Raw genomic sequence first — 5762 nt, 5'->3', positions numbered from 1 at the left:
GTGATTGACACATTAGCCAATGATGGGACAGTAGTAGCCCCATCATCCGGCTAATGTGTTAAATGTTTAAAAAAAAAAAAAAAAAAAATACTACATACATACTACATACATACTACATGCATGCTACATACATACTACATGCTACATACATACTACATATATACTACATACATACTACATACATACTACATGCATGCTACATACATACTACATGCTACATACATACTACATACATACTACATACATACTACATGCATGCTACATACTACATGCTACATACATACCACATATATACTACATACTACATGCATGCTACATACATACTACATGCTACATACATACTACATGCTACATACATACTACATACATACTACATGCATGCTACATACATACTACATGCTACATACATACTACATATATACTACATACATACTACATACATACTACATGCATGCTACATACATACTACATGCTACATACATACTACATACATACTACATACATACTACATGCATGCTACATACATACTACATGATACATACATACTACATGCATGCTACATACATACTACATGCTACATACATACCACATATATACTACATACATACTACATGCATGCTACATACTACATGCTACATACATACCACATATATACTACATACATACTACATGCATGCTACATACATACTACATGCTACATACATACTACACGCTACATACATACTACATACATACTACATGCATGCTACATACATACTACATGCTACATACATACCACATATATACTACATACATACTACATGCATGCTACATGCTACATACATACTACATGCTACATACATACTACATGCTACATACATACCACATATATACTACATGCTAAATACATACTACATGCATGCTACATGCTACATACATACTACATACATACTACATACATACTACATGCATGCTACATGCTACATACATACCACATATATACTACATGCATGCTATATACATGCTACATGCTACATACATACTACATACATACTACATGCATGCTACATACATACTACATGCTACATACATACCACATATATACTACATACATACTACATACATGCTACATACATACTACATGCATGCTACATACAATACATTCATACAATACATACATAGACATACAGTACATATAACATAGAGTAACATACTTGTCACATTGTTCCCCGAAGCCATTGTCATCTACGGAATAAATATTAACATAACAAACCACAAAAATACTCACCCATGATCCGAAGCAGTCCACGAGTGTGTCCCACGACGATCTTGGGTAGAGAACTGCAGCATCAGCTGATGCTGCCGCTCTCTACGGGCTGCAGGAATCCAATGACGGAAGGTAGGTATCCTTCCGCACTGTATTCCTCCGCCACTTAAAAAAAAAAAATCCCTAGTCTCACTTTATGGTAAAATTTCCCACACAGCTTTTACCATAAAGTGAGACTAGGGATTTTTTTTTACCTACCTTCCGTCATTGGATTCCTGCAGCCCGTAGAGAGCGGCAGCATCAGCTGATGCTGCAGTTCTCTACCCAAGATCGTCGTGGGACACACTCGTGGACTGCTTCGGATCATGGGTGAGTATTTTTGTGGTTTGTTATGTTAATATTTATTCCGTAGACGACAATGGCTTCGGGCAACAATGTGACAAGTATTGGTAAGTATGTTACTCTATGTTATATGTACTGTATGTCTATGTATGTATTGTATGAATGTATTGTATGTAGCATGCATGTAGTATGTATGTAGTATGTATGTAGCATGTAGTATGTATGTAGCATGCATGTAGCATGTAGTATGTATGTAGCATGCATGTAGTATATATGTAGTATGTATGTAGTATATATGTAGCATGTAGTATGTATGTAGCATGCATGTAGTATGTATGTAGCATGCATGTAGTATGTATGTAGTATGTATGTAGCATGTAGTATGTATGTAGCATGCATGTAGTATATATGTAGTATGTATGTAGTATATATGTAGCATGTAGTATGTATGTAGCATGTATGTAGTATGTATGTAGCATGCATGTAGTATGTATGTAGTATGTATGTAGCATGTAGTATGTATGTAGCATGCATGTAGTATATATGTAGTATGTATGTAGTATATATGTAGCATGTAGTATGTATGTAGCATGTATGTAGTATGTATGTAGCATGCATGTAGTATGTATGTAGTATGTATGTAGCATGTAGTATGTATGTAGCATGCATGTAGTATATATGTAGTATGTATGTAGTATATATGTAGCATGCAGTATGTATGTAGCATGCATGTAGTATATATGTAGTATGTATGTAGTATGTATGTAGCATGTAGTATGTATGATGCATATATGTAGTATGTAGTATGTATGTAGCATGTAGTATGTATGATGCATATATGTAGTATGTATGTAGCATGTAGTATGTATGTAGTATGTATGTAGCATGCATGTAGTATATATGTAGTATGTATGTAGTATGTATGTAGCATGTATGTAGCATGCATGTAGTATATATGTAGTATGTAGTATGTATGTAGCATGTAGTATGTATGTAGCATGCATGTAGTATATATGTACTATGTATGTAGCATGTAGTATGTATGTATGTAGTATTTTTTTTTTTTTTTTTTTTTTTTTTTTAGATTTAACACATTAGCCGGATGATGGGACTACTACTGTCCCATCATTGGCTAATGTGTCAATCACTGTCATGGTAGCAGGCATCGCCCGATGGGACTTGTAGTCCCATCGGACGATGCCTGCACAGACCCCGGACATCAGCACAGCCCCCCGGCAGGCCGGCACAGCCCCCCGGCAGGCCGGTACAGACCCCACAGGGTGCACAGACCCCGGGCAGTCCGCACAGCCCACCGGCAGGCCGGTACAGACCCCCGGCAGGCCGGCAGAGACCCCCGGAAGGCCCGTACAGACCCCCGAGAGGCTGTACAAGGGCAGGAAAGGGTTTTTCCAATTCCGATACCGGAAGTCTCATAGACTTGAATGGGACTTCCGGTATCGGCATCAGCGATACCGATACTTTTTTTAAAGATTGGCCGATCCATTCCGATCCGATATTTTGAAGTATCGGACGGTATCGCTCAACTCTATTCACTACATATTAAAACTGACCAGCCATTATGATTCTCCAGGTCATTACAAGTTCATAGACACCAAACATGTCTAGGTTCTGTTTTATCTAAGTGGTGAAAAAAATTCCAAAGTGCACTTAAAGAAAAAAAAATTGTGCCATTTTCTGAGACCCGTAGCGTCTCCATTTTTCATGATCTCGGGTTAATTGAGGGCTTATTTTTGCGCACCGAGCTGCTGTTTTCAATTATACCACTTTTGTGCAGATATGCTCTTTTGATCGCCCGTTATTGCATTTTAATGCAATGTTGCGGCAACAAAAAAAACGTAATTCTGGCGTTTTGATTTTTTCTTGCTACGCCGTTTAGCGATCAGGTTAATCCTTTTTTTATTGATAGATCGGGCGATTCTGAACGCGGTAATACCAAATATGTGTAGGTTTGATTTTGTTTTTATTGTTTTATATTGATTGGGACGAAAGGGGGTGATTTGAACTTGTTTTTTTTTAATATTTTTAAACACTTTTTATTTACTTTTGGCATGCTTCAACAGCCTCCATGGGTCGCTGTTTTTCCCTTACTAAGGTTTGGGACAGCATGCCAAGCTCCCAGCACCTACCTGGACAGACACTCCAAGTGTAACTAAGATACTAGTCAAGGTAGCCTCTCCTCCAGGAGGAGCAATCAGGAACTTCAACCTGAATAGTCTTGGGACAAAGGACACAGTGAAATTGGGATACACCAGTGTCGGACTGGGGTGCCAAGCGACCACCTGTAACATTGACTTTGATGGGCCCACTTTTCACCTGCATACAAATATTACACTACCATCATTTACAAATGTACCTATATCTCTATAGAGTAAGAAACTGGGTAGTTTGGTTAATGAATGAAAAGATGCTGCTTTTTTTCTGTACAAAGTGCATCAAGTGAATTATACCAAGTACTGCCCTACATTGGGGCTGGTGGCCCAGATCTGCACAGGGGCCCACCAAGGGATTCTCCTGTTCCCCTATGGGCCAGTCCGAACCTGGGATACACAGTGAAAACAACTAAAATAAATACTAAATGACCCACCCTAACTTAAAGGTATATGCTCAAAAGAATAAAAGTAAAGAGCATGGAAATGTGCTGAGTGGTCCCACACCCAGTGAGTTCAGGCACCCTCTTGTCACCACTCCTCAGACACTTCTACACCTCAGGATCTCACACTATTTTGCCTATTGCTTCAATCCTGGGGGTTAGAGTCCCCTGACTAGTTGACTACACAGTATAAGCCACTAAGTAGTGAGCCTAAGGGTATGTGTACACGTTGCGAATCCGCTGGGATTTGGCCTCTGTGGGTGGATCTGCAGCAGTTCTGCAGACAGTGTACAGTACCATGTAAATCTATGGGATTTACAATCTGCAGTGCACATGCTGTGGTTTTTTCACTGCGGAAAAGCTGCGGTTTTGAATCCACAGAAAGAATTGACATGTCAATTCTTTCTGCGGATTCCACTGCTGTTTGCCACCTATTCCATTGTCCAGGTGTCAAACCGCAGGGGAAAACCGCTGGCCAATCTGCAGATAAATTTAATTTTACCTGCGGTTTTACCTGCGGATCCGCACAGAAAAATCAGCTGGTGAATCCGCAGCGTGTGCACATAGCCTAAGGCTGTGTGCACACGCTGCGGATTTTGCTGCGGTTCCGCAGCGGTTTTGGCCGCTGCGGACCCGCAGCAGTTTTTGCTGCGGTGTACAGCACCATGATTCCCTATGGGAATCAAAAACCGCAGTGCAGACGGTGCGGAATTTTTCACGCGGATTATCTGCGGTTTTCAATCCACAGAAAGAATTGACGTGTCAATTCTTTCTGGGAATTCTGCTGCGGTTTGCCATCTCCTCCATTGAGGAGCTGAAAAACCGCAGGGCAAAACCGCAGAGCAATCCGCAGGTAAAACCGCAGATATTTTGACCTGCGGATTTTACAAAATCCGCGCGGATGAATCCGCACCTAATCCGCAGCGTGTGCACACAGCCTAAGTCTATTTACTCTACATTAACAAGTTAGGCCAGACCCACACATAAGAACAGATACTACACTTGATCTTAGCCAAGAGACCAAGAAGTAGTTGCATATAGTTGTATTGTGCTTTTCCTCCTCATCGGAGGTAAGAGGGTGGATTGATTTGAATAGAGGCCTTTGACAGAAGGTCAAAGGGTTAAAGTTACTCCTTTCGGAGAGTCAAAAGCTGGAATAAGAAGACTTTTTTAATGCAATGCTTTCTTGGAAAATGAGGTGAAAAAACTTGGAAGAGCAGTATGGAGATTCCGCTCTGACTTTTTAACCTAAATTATGTGGCAATGCTCCATAAAGGATTGATAATGATGTCTAAGATTGGTACATCCAATAGGTGATACCAGAGTCCCTCCTTTCTGACTTTGTGAAGAAGTTATTTGAATATTTAATTTTTCAGGGATGTATTTGATGGCTTTTATGACTCCCTGACACTCTCAACAAGCAGAAACATTGCTCCTCATAACCTCCTGACACACTTTAAAAACATATTGATAGGATGAATGTCCATTTAGACGGTGATTCAAAATGGGGACAAGGACTGATATGCGTAACAATAATCTCTGTACTGCAGTGAAACTGGGGAA

At 40.0% G+C, this 5762-nt stretch overlaps 1 pseudogene; it reads right to left on the bottom strand.

The window, feature by feature from the left end:
* Positions 1-5030: 5030 nt before the first annotated feature.
* LOC141047504 (U2 spliceosomal RNA) lies at positions 5031-5231 on the bottom strand (annotated as a pseudogene).
* Between the last annotated feature and the right edge of the window lie 531 nt (positions 5232-5762).

The sequence above is a fragment of the Dendrobates tinctorius genome, unplaced genomic scaffold (genome assembly GCF_039654945.1).
Source record: "Dendrobates tinctorius isolate UK_male_01 unplaced genomic scaffold, ASM3965494v1 ptg000127l, whole genome shotgun sequence".
Classification (NCBI taxonomy): Eukaryota; Metazoa; Chordata; class Amphibia; order Anura; family Dendrobatidae; genus Dendrobates; species Dendrobates tinctorius.
This window is presented reverse-complemented; position numbering and strand designations above follow the sequence as displayed.